Source organism: Ambystoma mexicanum, chromosome 2q (assembly GCF_040938575.1).
Source record: "Ambystoma mexicanum isolate Mex_15411 chromosome 2q, UKY_AmexF1_1, whole genome shotgun sequence".
Classification (NCBI taxonomy): domain Eukaryota; kingdom Metazoa; phylum Chordata; class Amphibia; order Caudata; family Ambystomatidae; genus Ambystoma; species Ambystoma mexicanum.
Genome location: NC_090924.1, coordinates 186,330,837 through 186,344,709, shown reverse-complemented (window position 1 = coordinate 186,344,709; position 13,873 = coordinate 186,330,837). Strand labels below are relative to the sequence as shown.

At 44.4% G+C, this 13,873-nt stretch overlaps 2 non-coding genes across 2 annotated transcripts; both read left to right on the top strand.

The window, feature by feature from the left end:
- The first annotated feature begins 5,151 nt into the window (after positions 1-5,151).
- Positions 5,152-5,256, top strand: LOC138570764 (U6 spliceosomal RNA). The gene has a single exon (XR_011303795.1). It is a non-coding gene; the product is annotated as a U6 spliceosomal RNA (small nuclear RNA).
- Positions 5,257-10,742: 5,486 nt separating this feature from the next.
- Positions 10,743-10,847, top strand: LOC138570763 (U6 spliceosomal RNA). The gene has a single exon (XR_011303794.1). It is a non-coding gene; the product is annotated as a U6 spliceosomal RNA (small nuclear RNA).
- The last annotated feature ends 3,026 nt before the right edge of the window (positions 10,848-13,873 follow it).

The following is a 13,873-nucleotide window of genomic DNA, read 5'->3' as shown; positions in this document are numbered from 1 at the left end:
TTGTTCTGAACTACAGCTTTACTTGCTTCTAGGCCTTAATCTTTAATTGGGGCTGAGCAGTGTACTCTGGCTTTGGCTGCTTTTAGTTGGTTGGTTTCTTTTTTGATTTCTGTAACTTTCAAAGAGTCCCATTGTGAAATACCGTTGTCAGAATGTGCTACAGTGCATGAAAACTTAAAATAAATGGTTGTGAGAGGGAGAGGGGGAGGGAGGGGGCGGGGGGAGAAAGAGAGCGGGCGGGAGGGGGAAGGTTAAGGAGGGAGGGAGAGAGAGAGAGAGAGAGAGAGAGAGAGAGAGAGAGAGAGAGAGAGAGAGAAAAAACAAAGAAAATATGGTATTCGGGGGGGCTATGTTTTTACATGGAAAAGATTTTAGGCTTTTAATCAAGTGGAAAGAGGCTCTGTGGCTGGTATCTCAGCCTGTTGATGCTTTGTTGAGTTGCTTGGAACATGCAACAAAGGTGACCTGAAGCACTCCCGACCAGGTTGCATGTCTCTAATTTACTGAAATCCCACAGACCTCCTCCGTGTGCCACAAAGTACCTGAGCTCTGCAGTTGTTCCCCACAAGTCGCCAAGCTCCCCAGATTTACTTTCTCAGAGTTGCTAGTTACTGCTACCCCACCTCGACCACTATATTTTCCCCAGATACTTGCTACTGTGCAGAAAGCAGGGCTAAGAGAGAGGGAGAAGGGGTGTGCCTATGCAAATCATCTGCCAGGATCATTCCTGGGAGGTCATTCCATCCCACCAAATGACACCCGAGCAGCGGCACATAATTTGGAGAACAGAAATATTCGGACAGGCCACAAAGCAAAGGCTGGGCCGTTGATTGAGGAACCCTTTAGCCATGTCTCCCTAAGTTACCGAGGTCCAGAAAAATTCCACCCTCAGCTCTCATAGAGAGGTCCTTGGCCGATCGTGGCCGATCAGGGCCGTGAAGGGTCGGGGTGACTGCACACTGCCTCACCTTTTCACTGCTTTCTACAGCGGTAATGCTTTTGCAGAAGGGACCTGTACAAGTGATTTTATTCTGCGCTGTGGGAAAGTGACATTTAACCACTGGCATTAAGCAAACGACTTGCGCTGCTCAACGCACATACATGCAGAGAAATCATTTCATGTTTTTTGGGGAAGGTCTAGAGGGTCCTGCTGATTATTTATGAAGCTGTACGCTACTCTTGCTTTTACAGAGAGTCTTCCCTGCCCAGGAATGTTTAAGGCATACTGTATATCCCTCCCTTACAATGAAAACTCTGTTAAAAGCACAGAGGTACATAGGAATGGATCTGTTAAGAAATGAAACGAAAAACCTGGACAAAATGTCGAAACGGGTAGGATTTGGACTTAGCACATCTGACTGTGAGTCAGTTAATTGTATCTCTTCACCCACTGACCCCCTTTCCTTTTGTGTAATCCTTTTGCTCTCAATAGGATTTTCCAAAGTGGCTTTCATATAAAAGATCATAGACCTGCATTTTGTGGCACACAAGCCTCATATCCCGTTGCTCTTTATAAATTCACATCATCTCCCACCAATACAAGCTGTAAAAGATTTTCAGGGCTTAGCCAAGCAAACTAGACTTGGGTCGAAGGTTAAGCAATCCTTAAATCAGCAGCAGAGTTAACATTGAAATCAGCCTCAGAATCTCTTAAGGGATGGTCCAACATCTGTTGCTTGCAGCACGCAATGGGGCAGCCTGGGTGCTGACAGCTTAAGCCAGCTCCTGTTCTTGCCTTGTCCTTGATCCAGCCATGGGCCCACATGCACTCAGAGGAATAGAGTGTTTCTCGTGTCTATGGGTCTGCCGTGATGCTCTCACGCTTGCATCACCCAGCCTTCGTGATGGGGAGGGTGTGTCAATTTGCAAGCACCCTGCAGCATGAATCTGTTTATCTTTAAATATAATTGCCATTAAACCAAACCCTTTAGGACCGGATCAATACGGCAGAAAAAGAATGCTGATGTATTGCTGTTTGCCTCTTAATTTCATACCATCCAACATATAAATGGTGTTTGGTCAATGATTTGCCATATCAAATGTCCTTATGTCACAGGCAGAAAGTTCAGAGGTCCTAATCAATGGTTTGGTTGGCTCTCCCTTTGCGCTTGCCTTAAGGCGCCAGCACCAGAGGCTGCCCGATTGCGCCCTGAAAGCAACCAATGTTGACCCATCCTTTAAGAGATTCTGAGGCTGATTTCAATGTTATTTTTGCTGCTGATTTAACGATTGCTCAACCTTCGACCCACGTCTAGTTTCCTTGGCTATGCCCTTGACATCTTTTACAGCTTGCATTGGTGGGAGATGATGTGAGTTTATCGAGAGCAACGGGATATGAGGCATGTGGGCCATAAAAAACAGCTCTGGGATTTTTTTTTAATAAGAAAGCCCCTTTAAGTAGGGAACTTTGGATGGACAGCCCTGCTGAGAGCAAAAGGATTACACAAAAGATAAGGGGGTCAGTGGGTCAAGGGATAGCACATCTGACTGTGAGTCAGTTTATTGTTAGTCCAAATCCTACCTGTTTCAACATTTTTCCAGGCTTTTTGTTTAATTTCTTAACAGATCCATTCCTATGTAGCTCAGCAACACATGTACTAATATTGGAATGATAATGGGAACATTGAATTGGCCCCTGCTCTGAAGGATGACACGTACATTTGTAAAGCATTCACTATTTTTAGCACATGACGGGACAGAAACTTTGTTAATTTGCAAGTCTTTATTTTTTAATTCATCTTTATTGATGAAGATTGAAATTGTATGTTCATAGGGGCTGACGCCTGGGCAGCGGCAGGCAATTTGGAGAACAGAAATATTATTCATACATATTAAACAACAACACAATACATTTTGCGCCAAATTCAACACTAATGCCTCAGGAGCCTTTTACTTGTGAGTCCTAGTGACTGAATGAACAGCCCCGTCCCCTTCAATTTCTTGACTTGTACTTTTAGAAGTGGCACGGTTCCCATTCGACCAAATTCAGTATTATCACTTTCCCCATTGTTGTGCACGCCAGCGTAAACTGCTTTAAGGTGCTATTTGCAAACATCGCTCTGAACTACAGCTTTATTTGCTTCTAGGCCTTTATCTTTAATTGGGGCTGAGCAGTGTACTCTGGATTTGGCTGCTTTTAGTTGGTTGATTTCTTTTTTGATTTCTGTAACCTTCAAAGAGTCCCATTGTGAAATACCATTGTCAGAATATGCTACAGTGCATGAAAACTTAAAATAAATGGTTGTGAGAGGGAGAGGGAGAGGGGGAGGGAGGGGGCGGGGGGAGAAAGAGAGCGGGCGGGAGGGAGGAAGGAGGGAGGGAAGGAGGAAGGGAGAGAGAGAGACAGAGAGAGAGGAAACAAAGAAAATATGGTATTCGGGGGTTGGGGGGCTATGTTTTTACATGGAAAAGATTTTAGGCTTTTAATCAAGTGGAAATGGCTCTGCCTGTTGATGCTTTGTTGAGTTGCTTGGAACATGCAAGGAAGGAGACCTGAAGCACTCCCAACCAGGTTGCATGTCTCCAAGTTACTGAAATCCCACAGACCTCCTCCCTGTGCCACAAAGTTCTGGGCACTGAGCTCTGTAGTTCCCCACAAGTCGCAAAGCACCCCAGATTTACTTTCTCAAAGTTGCTAGTGACTGCTACCCCACCTCGACCACTATATTTTCCCCAGATACTTGCTACTGTGGAGTAAGCAGGGCTAATAAAGAGGGAGAGGGGGTTTGCCTATGCAAATCATCTGCCAGGATCCTACCTGGCAGGTCATTCCATCTTACCAGCTGACACCTGGGCAGCGGCAGGTAATTTGGAGAACAGACATATACGGACAGGCCACAAAGCAAAGGTTGGGCCGTTGATTGAGGATCCCTTTAGCCATGCCTCCCTAAGTTACCGAGGTCCAGAAAAATTCCACCCTCAGCTCTCATAGAGAGGTCCTTGGCCGATCGTGGCCGATCAGGGGAGTAAAGGGTCGGGGGTGACTGCACACTGCCTCACCTTTTCACTGCTTTCTACAGTGGTAATGCTTTTGCAGAAGGGGCCAGTACAAGTGATTTTGTTCTGCGCTGTGGGAAAGTGGTTAATGTCAGTGGATAAATGTCAAACTACTTGCGCTGTTCAACACACATACATGCAGAGAAATAATGTTATGTTTTTTGGGGAAGATCTAGAGGGTCCTGCTGATGATTTATTAAACTGTCTGCTACTCTTTCTTTTACATAGAGTCTTCCCTGCCCAGGAATGTTTAAGGCATATTGTATGTCCCTCCCTTACAATGAAAACTCTGTTGAAAGCACAGAGGTACATAGGAATGGATCTGTTAAGAAATGAAACAAAAAGCCTGGAAAATGTCGAACCAGGTAGTATTTGGACTTACAAAAGACGGACTCACAGTCAAATGTGCTATCCGTTGACCCACTGACCCCCTTACCTTTTGTGTAATACTTTTGCTCTCAGTAGGGTTGTCCAAAGTTCTCTTCTTAAAGCGGCTTTCTTATAAAAAATCCTAGACCTGCTTTTTGTGGCACACATGCCTCATATCCCGTTGCTCTTGATAAACTCACATCATCTCCCCCCAATACAAGCTGTAAAAGATTTCCAGGCCTTATCCGAGCAAACTAGACGTGGGTCGAAGGTTCAGCAATCCTTAAATCAGCAGTAAAGTTAACATTGAAATCAGCCTCAGAATCTCTTCAAGGATGGTCCAACATCTATTGCTTACAGGGCTCAATCGGACAGCTTCTGGCACTGATGCCTTAAGCCACTTCCTGTTGTTGCCTTGTCCTTGATACAGCCATGGGCCCACATACACTCAGTGGTACAGAGTTTTTCTCATGTCTATGGGTCTATTGTGATGCTCTCAGGCTTGCATCACCCAGCCATTGTGATGGGGAGGGGTGTCATTTTGCAAGCACCCTGGAGCATGAATCTGTATATCTTCAAATATAATTGGCATTAAACCAAACCCTTTAGGACCAGATCAATACAGCAGCAAAGAATGCTTATTCATTGTTGTTTCCCTCTTCATTTCATACCACCCGATATTTAAATGGTGTTTGGACTTTCTACCCTCTGACATAAGGACATTTGGTATGGCAAACCTTTGACTAGATGTCCTAATCAATGGTTTGATTGACTCTCCCTTTGCACTTGCTTCAGCAACACATGTACTAATATTGGAATGATAATGTGAACATTAAATTGTCCCCTGCTCTAAAGGATGACACGCACATTCGTAAAGCATTCACTATTTTTGGCACATGACAGGACAGAAACTTTCTTAATTTGCAAGTCTTTATTTTTTAATACATGTTTTTTTAATGAAGATTGAAATTGTATGTTCATACATATTACACGACAACACAATACATTTTGCGCCAAATTCAACACTCATGCCTCAGGAGCCTTTTACTTGTGAGTCCTATTGACTGAATGAACAGCCCCCTCTCCTTCAATTTCTTGACTTGTACTTTTAGAAGTGGCAAGCTTCTTTTGTTTTTTTATCCCATTTTACCAAACTCCGTTTTATCAGTTTCCACCTTGTTGTGCACTCCAGCGTAAACTGCGTTAAGGTGCTATTTGCAAACATTGTTCTGAACTACAGCTTTACTTGCTTCTAGGCCTTAATCTTTAATTGGGGCTGAGCAGTGTACTCTGGCTTTGGCTGCTTTTAGTTGGTTGGTTTCTTTTTTGATTTCTGTAACTTTCAAAGAGTCCCATTGTGAAATACCGTTGTCAGAATGTGCTACAGTGCATGAAAACTTAAAATAAATGGTTGTGAGAGGGAGAGGGGGAGGGAGGGGGCGGGGGGAGAAAGAGAGCGGGCGGGAGGGGGAAGGTTAAGGAGGGAGGAGAGAGAGAGAGAGAGAGAGAGAGAGAGAGAGAGAGAGAGAGAGAGAGAGAGAGAAAAACAAAGAAAATATGGTATTCGGGGGGGCTATGTTTTTACATGGAAAAGATTTTAGGCTTTTAATCAAGTGGAAAGAGGCTCTGTGGCTGGTATCTCAGCCTGTTGATGCTTTGTTGAGTTGCTTGGAACATGCAACAAAGGTGACCTGAAGCACTCCCGACCAGGTTGCATGTCTCTAATTTACTGAAATCCCACAGACCTCCTCCGTGTGCCACAAAGTACCTGAGCTCTGCAGTTGTTCCCCACAAGTCGCCAAGCTCCCCAGATTTACTTTCTCAGAGTTGCTAGTTACTGCTACCCCACCTCGACCACTATATTTTCCCCAGATACTTGCTACTGTGCAGAAAGCAGGGCTAAGAGAGAGGGAGAAGGGGTGTGCCTATGCAAATCATCTGCCAGGATCATTCCTGGGAGGTCATTCCATCCCACCAAATGACACCCGAGCAGCGGCACATAATTTGGAGAACAGAAATATTCGGACAGGCCACAAAGCAAAGGCTGGGCCGTTGATTGAGGAACCCTTTAGCCATGTCTCCCTAAGTTACCGAGGTCCAGAAAAATTCCACCCTCAGCTCTCATAGAGAGGTCCTTGGCCGATCGTGGCCGATCAGGGCCGTGAAGGGTCGGGGTGACTGCACACTGCCTCACCTTTTCACTGCTTTCTACAGCGGTAATGCTTTTGCAGAAGGGACCTGTACAAGTGATTTTATTCTGCGCTGTGGGAAAGTGACATTTAACCACTGGCATTAAGCAAACGACTTGCGCTGCTCAACGCACATACATGCAGAGAAATCATTTCATGTTTTTTGGGGAAGGTCTAGAGGGTCCTGCTGATTATTTATGAAGCTGTACGCTACTCTTGCTTTTACAGAGAGTCTTCCCTGCCCAGGAATGTTTAAGGCATACTGTATATCCCTCCCTTACAATGAAAACTCTGTTAAAAGCACAGAGGTACATAGGAATGGATCTGTTAAGAAATGAAACGAAAAACCTGGACAAAATGTCGAAACGGGTAGGATTTGGACTTAGCACATCTGACTGTGAGTCAGTTAATTGTATCTCTTCACCCACTGACCCCCTTTCCTTTTGTGTAATCCTTTTGCTCTCAATAGGATTTTCCAAAGTGGCTTTCATATAAAAGATCATAGACCTGCATTTTGTGGCACACAAGCCTCATATCCCGTTGCTCTTTATAAATTCACATCATCTCCCACCAATACAAGCTGTAAAAGATTTTCAGGGCTTAGCCAAGCAAACTAGACTTGGGTCGAAGGTTAAGCAATCCTTAAATCAGCAGCAGAGTTAACATTGAAATCAGCCTCAGAATCTCTTAAGGGATGGTCCAACATCTGTTGCTTGCAGCACGCAATGGGGCAGCCTGGGTGCTGACAGCTTAAGCCAGCTCCTGTTCTTGCCTTGTCCTTGATCCAGCCATGGGCCCACATGCACTCAGAGGAATAGAGTGTTTCTCGTGTCTATGGGTCTGCCGTGATGCTCTCACGCTTGCATCACCCAGCCTTCGTGATGGGGAGGGTGTGTCAATTTGCAAGCACCCTGCAGCATGAATCTGTTTATCTTTAAATATAATTGCCATTAAACCAAACCCTTTAGGACCGGATCAATACGGCAGAAAAAGAATGCTGATGTATTGCTGTTTGCCTCTTAATTTCATACCATCCAACATATAAATGGTGTTTGGTCAATGATTTGCCATATCAAATGTCCTTATGTCACAGGCAGAAAGTTCAGAGGTCCTAATCAATGGTTTGGTTGGCTCTCCCTTTGCGCTTGCCTTAAGGCGCCAGCACCAGAGGCTGCCCGATTGCGCCCTGAAAGCAACCAATGTTGACCCATCCTTTAAGAGATTCTGAGGCTGATTTCAATGTTATTTTTGCTGCTGATTTAACGATTGCTCAACCTTCGACCCACGTCTAGTTTCCTTGGCTATGCCCTTGACATCTTTTACAGCTTGCATTGGTGGGAGATGATGTGAGTTTATCGAGAGCAACGGGATATGAGGCATGTGGGCCATAAAAAACAGCTCTGGGATTTTTTTTTAATAAGAAAGCCCCTTTAAGTAGGGAACTTTGGATGGACAGCCCTGCTGAGAGCAAAAGGATTACACAAAAGATAAGGGGGTCAGTGGGTCAAGGGATAGCACATCTGACTGTGAGTCAGTTTATTGTTAGTCCAAATCCTACCTGTTTCAACATTTTTCCAGGCTTTTTGTTTAATTTCTTAACAGATCCATTCCTATGTAGCTCAGCAACACATGTACTAATATTGGAATGATAATGGGAACATTGAATTGGCCCCTGCTCTGAAGGATGACACGTACATTTGTAAAGCATTCACTATTTTTAGCACATGACGGGACAGAAACTTTGTTAATTTGCAAGTCTTTATTTTTTAATTCATCTTTATTGATGAAGATTGAAATTGTATGTTCATAGGGGCTGACGCCTGGGCAGCGGCAGGCAATTTGGAGAACAGAAATATTATTCATACATATTAAACAACAACACAATACATTTTGCGCCAAATTCAACACTAATGCCTCAGGAGCCTTTTACTTGTGAGTCCTAGTGACTGAATGAACAGCCCCGTCCCCTTCAATTTCTTGACTTGTACTTTTAGAAGTGGCACGGTTCCCATTCGACCAAATTCAGTATTATCACTTTCCCCATTGTTGTGCACGCCAGCGTAAACTGCTTTAAGGTGCTATTTGCAAACATCGCTCTGAACTACAGCTTTATTTGCTTCTAGGCCTTTATCTTTAATTGGGGCTGAGCAGTGTACTCTGGATTTGGCTGCTTTTAGTTGGTTGATTTCTTTTTTGATTTCTGTAACCTTCAAAGAGTCCCATTGTGAAATACCATTGTCAGAATATGCTACAGTGCATGAAAACTTAAAATAAATGGTTGTGAGAGGGAGAGGGAGAGGGGGAGGGAGGGGGCGGGGGGAGAAAGAGAGCGGGCGGGAGGGAGGAAGGAGGGAGGGAAGGAGGAAGGGAGAGAGAGAGACAGAGAGAGAGGAAACAAAGAAAATATGGTATTCGGGGGTTGGGGGGCTATGTTTTTACATGGAAAAGATTTTAGGCTTTTAATCAAGTGGAAATGGCTCTGCCTGTTGATGCTTTGTTGAGTTGCTTGGAACATGCAAGGAAGGAGACCTGAAGCACTCCCAACCAGGTTGCATGTCTCCAAGTTACTGAAATCCCACAGACCTCCTCCCTGTGCCACAAAGTTCTGGGCACTGAGCTCTGTAGTTCCCCACAAGTCGCAAAGCACCCCAGATTTACTTTCTCAAAGTTGCTAGTGACTGCTACCCCACCTCGACCACTATATTTTCCCCAGATACTTGCTACTGTGGAGTAAGCAGGGCTAATAAAGAGGGAGAGGGGGTTTGCCTATGCAAATCATCTGCCAGGATCCTACCTGGCAGGTCATTCCATCTTACCAGCTGACACCTGGGCAGCGGCAGGTAATTTGGAGAACAGACATATACGGACAGGCCACAAAGCAAAGGTTGGGCCGTTGATTGAGGATCCCTTTAGCCATGCCTCCCTAAGTTACCGAGGTCCAGAAAAATTCCACCCTCAGCTCTCATAGAGAGGTCCTTGGCCGATCGTGGCCGATCAGGGGAGTAAAGGGTCGGGGGTGACTGCACACTGCCTCACCTTTTCACTGCTTTCTACAGTGGTAATGCTTTTGCAGAAGGGGCCAGTACAAGTGATTTTGTTCTGCGCTGTGGGAAAGTGGTTAATGTCAGTGGATAAATGTCAAACTACTTGCGCTGTTCAACACACATACATGCAGAGAAATAATGTTATGTTTTTTGGGGAAGATCTAGAGGGTCCTGCTGATGATTTATTAAACTGTCTGCTACTCTTTCTTTTACATAGAGTCTTCCCTGCCCAGGAATGTTTAAGGCATATTGTATGTCCCTCCCTTACAATGAAAACTCTGTTGAAAGCACAGAGGTACATAGGAATGGATCTGTTAAGAAATGAAACAAAAAGCCTGGAAAATGTCGAACCAGGTAGTATTTGGACTTACAAAAGACGGACTCACAGTCAAATGTGCTATCCGTTGACCCACTGACCCCCTTACCTTTTGTGTAATACTTTTGCTCTCAGTAGGGTTGTCCAAAGTTCTCTTCTTAAAGCGGCTTTCTTATAAAAAATCCTAGACCTGCTTTTTGTGGCACACATGCCTCATATCCCGTTGCTCTTGATAAACTCACATCATCTCCCCCCAATACAAGCTGTAAAAGATTTCCAGGCCTTATCCGAGCAAACTAGACGTGGGTCGAAGGTTCAGCAATCCTTAAATCAGCAGTAAAGTTAACATTGAAATCAGCCTCAGAATCTCTTCAAGGATGGTCCAACATCTATTGCTTACAGGGCTCAATCGGACAGCTTCTGGCACTGATGCCTTAAGCCACTTCCTGTTGTTGCCTTGTCCTTGATACAGCCATGGGCCCACATACACTCAGTGGTACAGAGTTTTTCTCATGTCTATGGGTCTATTGTGATGCTCTCAGGCTTGCATCACCCAGCCATTGTGATGGGGAGGGGTGTCATTTTGCAAGCACCCTGGAGCATGAATCTGTATATCTTCAAATATAATTGGCATTAAACCAAACCCTTTAGGACCAGATCAATACAGCAGCAAAGAATGCTTATTCATTGTTGTTTCCCTCTTCATTTCATACCACCCGATATTTAAATGGTGTTTGGACTTTCTACCCTCTGACATAAGGACATTTGGTATGGCAAACCTTTGACTAGATGTCCTAATCAATGGTTTGATTGACTCTCCCTTTGCACTTGCTTCAGCAACACATGTACTAATATTGGAATGATAATGTGAACATTAAATTGTCCCCTGCTCTAAAGGATGACACGCACATTCGTAAAGCATTCACTATTTTTGGCACATGACAGGACAGAAACTTTCTTAATTTGCAAGTCTTTATTTTTTAATACATGTTTTTTTAATGAAGATTGAAATTGTATGTTCATACATATTACACGACAACACAATACATTTTGCGCCAAATTCAACACTCATGCCTCAGGAGCCTTTTACTTGTGAGTCCTATTGACTGAATGAACAGCCCCCTCTCCTTCAATTTCTTGACTTGTACTTTTAGAAGTGGCAAGCTTCTTTTGTTTTTTTATCCCATTTTACCAAACTCCGTTTTATCAGTTTCCACCTTGTTGTGCACTCCAGCGTAAACTGCGTTAAGGTGCTATTTGCAAACATTGTTCTGAACTACAGCTTTACTTGCTTCTAGGCCTTAATCTTTAATTGGGGCTGAGCAGTGTACTCTGGCTTTGGCTGCTTTTAGTTGGTTGGTTTCTTTTTTGATTTCTGTAACTTTCAAAGAGTCCCATTGTGAAATACCGTTGTCAGAATGTGCTACAGTGCATGAAAACTTAAAATAAATGGTTGTGAGAGGGAGAGGGGGAGGGAGGGGGCGGGGGGAGAAAGAGAGCGGGCGGGAGGGGGAAGGTTAAGGAGGGAGGGAGAGAGAGAGAGAGAGAGAGAGAGAGAGAGAGAGAGAGAGAGAGAGAGAGAAAAAACAAAGAAAATATGGTATTCGGGGGGGCTATGTTTTTACATGGAAAAGATTTTAGGCTTTTAATCAAGTGGAAAGAGGCTCTGTGGCTGGTATCTCAGCCTGTTGATGCTTTGTTGAGTTGCTTGGAACATGCAACAAAGGTGACCTGAAGCACTCCCGACCAGGTTGCATGTCTCTAATTTACTGAAATCCCACAGACCTCCTCCGTGTGCCACAAAGTACCTGAGCTCTGCAGTTGTTCCCCACAAGTCGCCAAGCTCCCCAGATTTACTTTCTCAGAGTTGCTAGTTACTGCTACCCCACCTCGACCACTATATTTTCCCCAGATACTTGCTACTGTGCAGAAAGCAGGGCTAAGAGAGAGGGAGAAGGGGTGTGCCTATGCAAATCATCTGCCAGGATCATTCCTGGGAGGTCATTCCATCCCACCAAATGACACCCGAGCAGCGGCACATAATTTGGAGAACAGAAATATTCGGACAGGCCACAAAGCAAAGGCTGGGCCGTTGATTGAGGAACCCTTTAGCCATGTCTCCCTAAGTTACCGAGGTCCAGAAAAATTCCACCCTCAGCTCTCATAGAGAGGTCCTTGGCCGATCGTGGCCGATCAGGGCCGTGAAGGGTCGGGGTGACTGCACACTGCCTCACCTTTTCACTGCTTTCTACAGCGGTAATGCTTTTGCAGAAGGGACCTGTACAAGTGATTTTATTCTGCGCTGTGGGAAAGTGACATTTAACCACTGGCATTAAGCAAACGACTTGCGCTGCTCAACGCACATACATGCAGAGAAATCATTTCATGTTTTTTGGGGAAGGTCTAGAGGGTCCTGCTGATTATTTATGAAGCTGTACGCTACTCTTGCTTTTACAGAGAGTCTTCCCTGCCCAGGAATGTTTAAGGCATACTGTATATCCCTCCCTTACAATGAAAACTCTGTTAAAAGCACAGAGGTACATAGGAATGGATCTGTTAAGAAATGAAACGAAAAACCTGGACAAAATGTCGAAACGGGTAGGATTTGGACTTAGCACATCTGACTGTGAGTCAGTTAATTGTATCTCTTCACCCACTGACCCCCTTTCCTTTTGTGTAATCCTTTTGCTCTCAATAGGATTTTCCAAAGTGGCTTTCATATAAAAGATCATAGACCTGCATTTTGTGGCACACAAGCCTCATATCCCGTTGCTCTTTATAAATTCACATCATCTCCCACCAATACAAGCTGTAAAAGATTTTCAGGGCTTAGCCAAGCAAACTAGACTTGGGTCGAAGGTTAAGCAATCCTTAAATCAGCAGCAGAGTTAACATTGAAATCAGCCTCAGAATCTCTTAAGGGATGGTCCAACATCTGTTGCTTGCAGCACGCAATGGGGCAGCCTGGGTGCTGACAGCTTAAGCCAGCTCCTGTTCTTGCCTTGTCCTTGATCCAGCCATGGGCCCACATGCACTCAGAGGAATAGAGTGTTTCTCGTGTCTATGGGTCTGCCGTGATGCTCTCACGCTTGCATCACCCAGCCTTCGTGATGGGGAGGGTGTGTCAATTTGCAAGCACCCTGCAGCATGAATCTGTTTATCTTTAAATATAATTGCCATTAAACCAAACCCTTTAGGACCGGATCAATACGGCAGAAAAAGAATGCTGATGTATTGCTGTTTGCCTCTTAATTTCATACCATCCAACATATAAATGGTGTTTGGTCAATGATTTGCCATATCAAATGTCCTTATGTCACAGGCAGAAAGTTCAGAGGTCCTAATCAATGGTTTGGTTGGCTCTCCCTTTGCGCTTGCCTTAAGGCGCCAGCACCAGAGGCTGCCCGATTGCGCCCTGAAAGCAACCAATGTTGACCCATCCTTTAAGAGATTCTGAGGCTGATTTCAATGTTATTTTTGCTGCTGATTTAACGATTGCTCAACCTTCGACCCACGTCTAGTTTCCTTGGCTATGCCCTTGACATCTTTTACAGCTTGCATTGGTGGGAGATGATGTGAGTTTATCGAGAGCAACGGGATATGAGGCATGTGGGCCATAAAAAACAGCTCTGGGATTTTTTTTTAATAAGAAAGCCCCTTTAAGTAGGGAACTTTGGATGGACAGCCCTGCTGAGAGCAAAAGGATTACACAAAAGATAAGGGGGTCAGTGGGTCAAGGGATAGCACATCTGACTGTGAGTCAGTTTATTGTTAGTCCAAATCCTACCTGTTTCAACATTTTTCCAGGCTTTTTGTTTAATTTCTTAACAGATCCATTCCTATGTAGCTCAGCAACACATGTACTAATATTGGAATGATAATGGGAACATTGAATTGGCCCCTGCTCTGAAGGATGACACGTACATTTGTAAAGCATTCACTATTTTTAGCACATGACG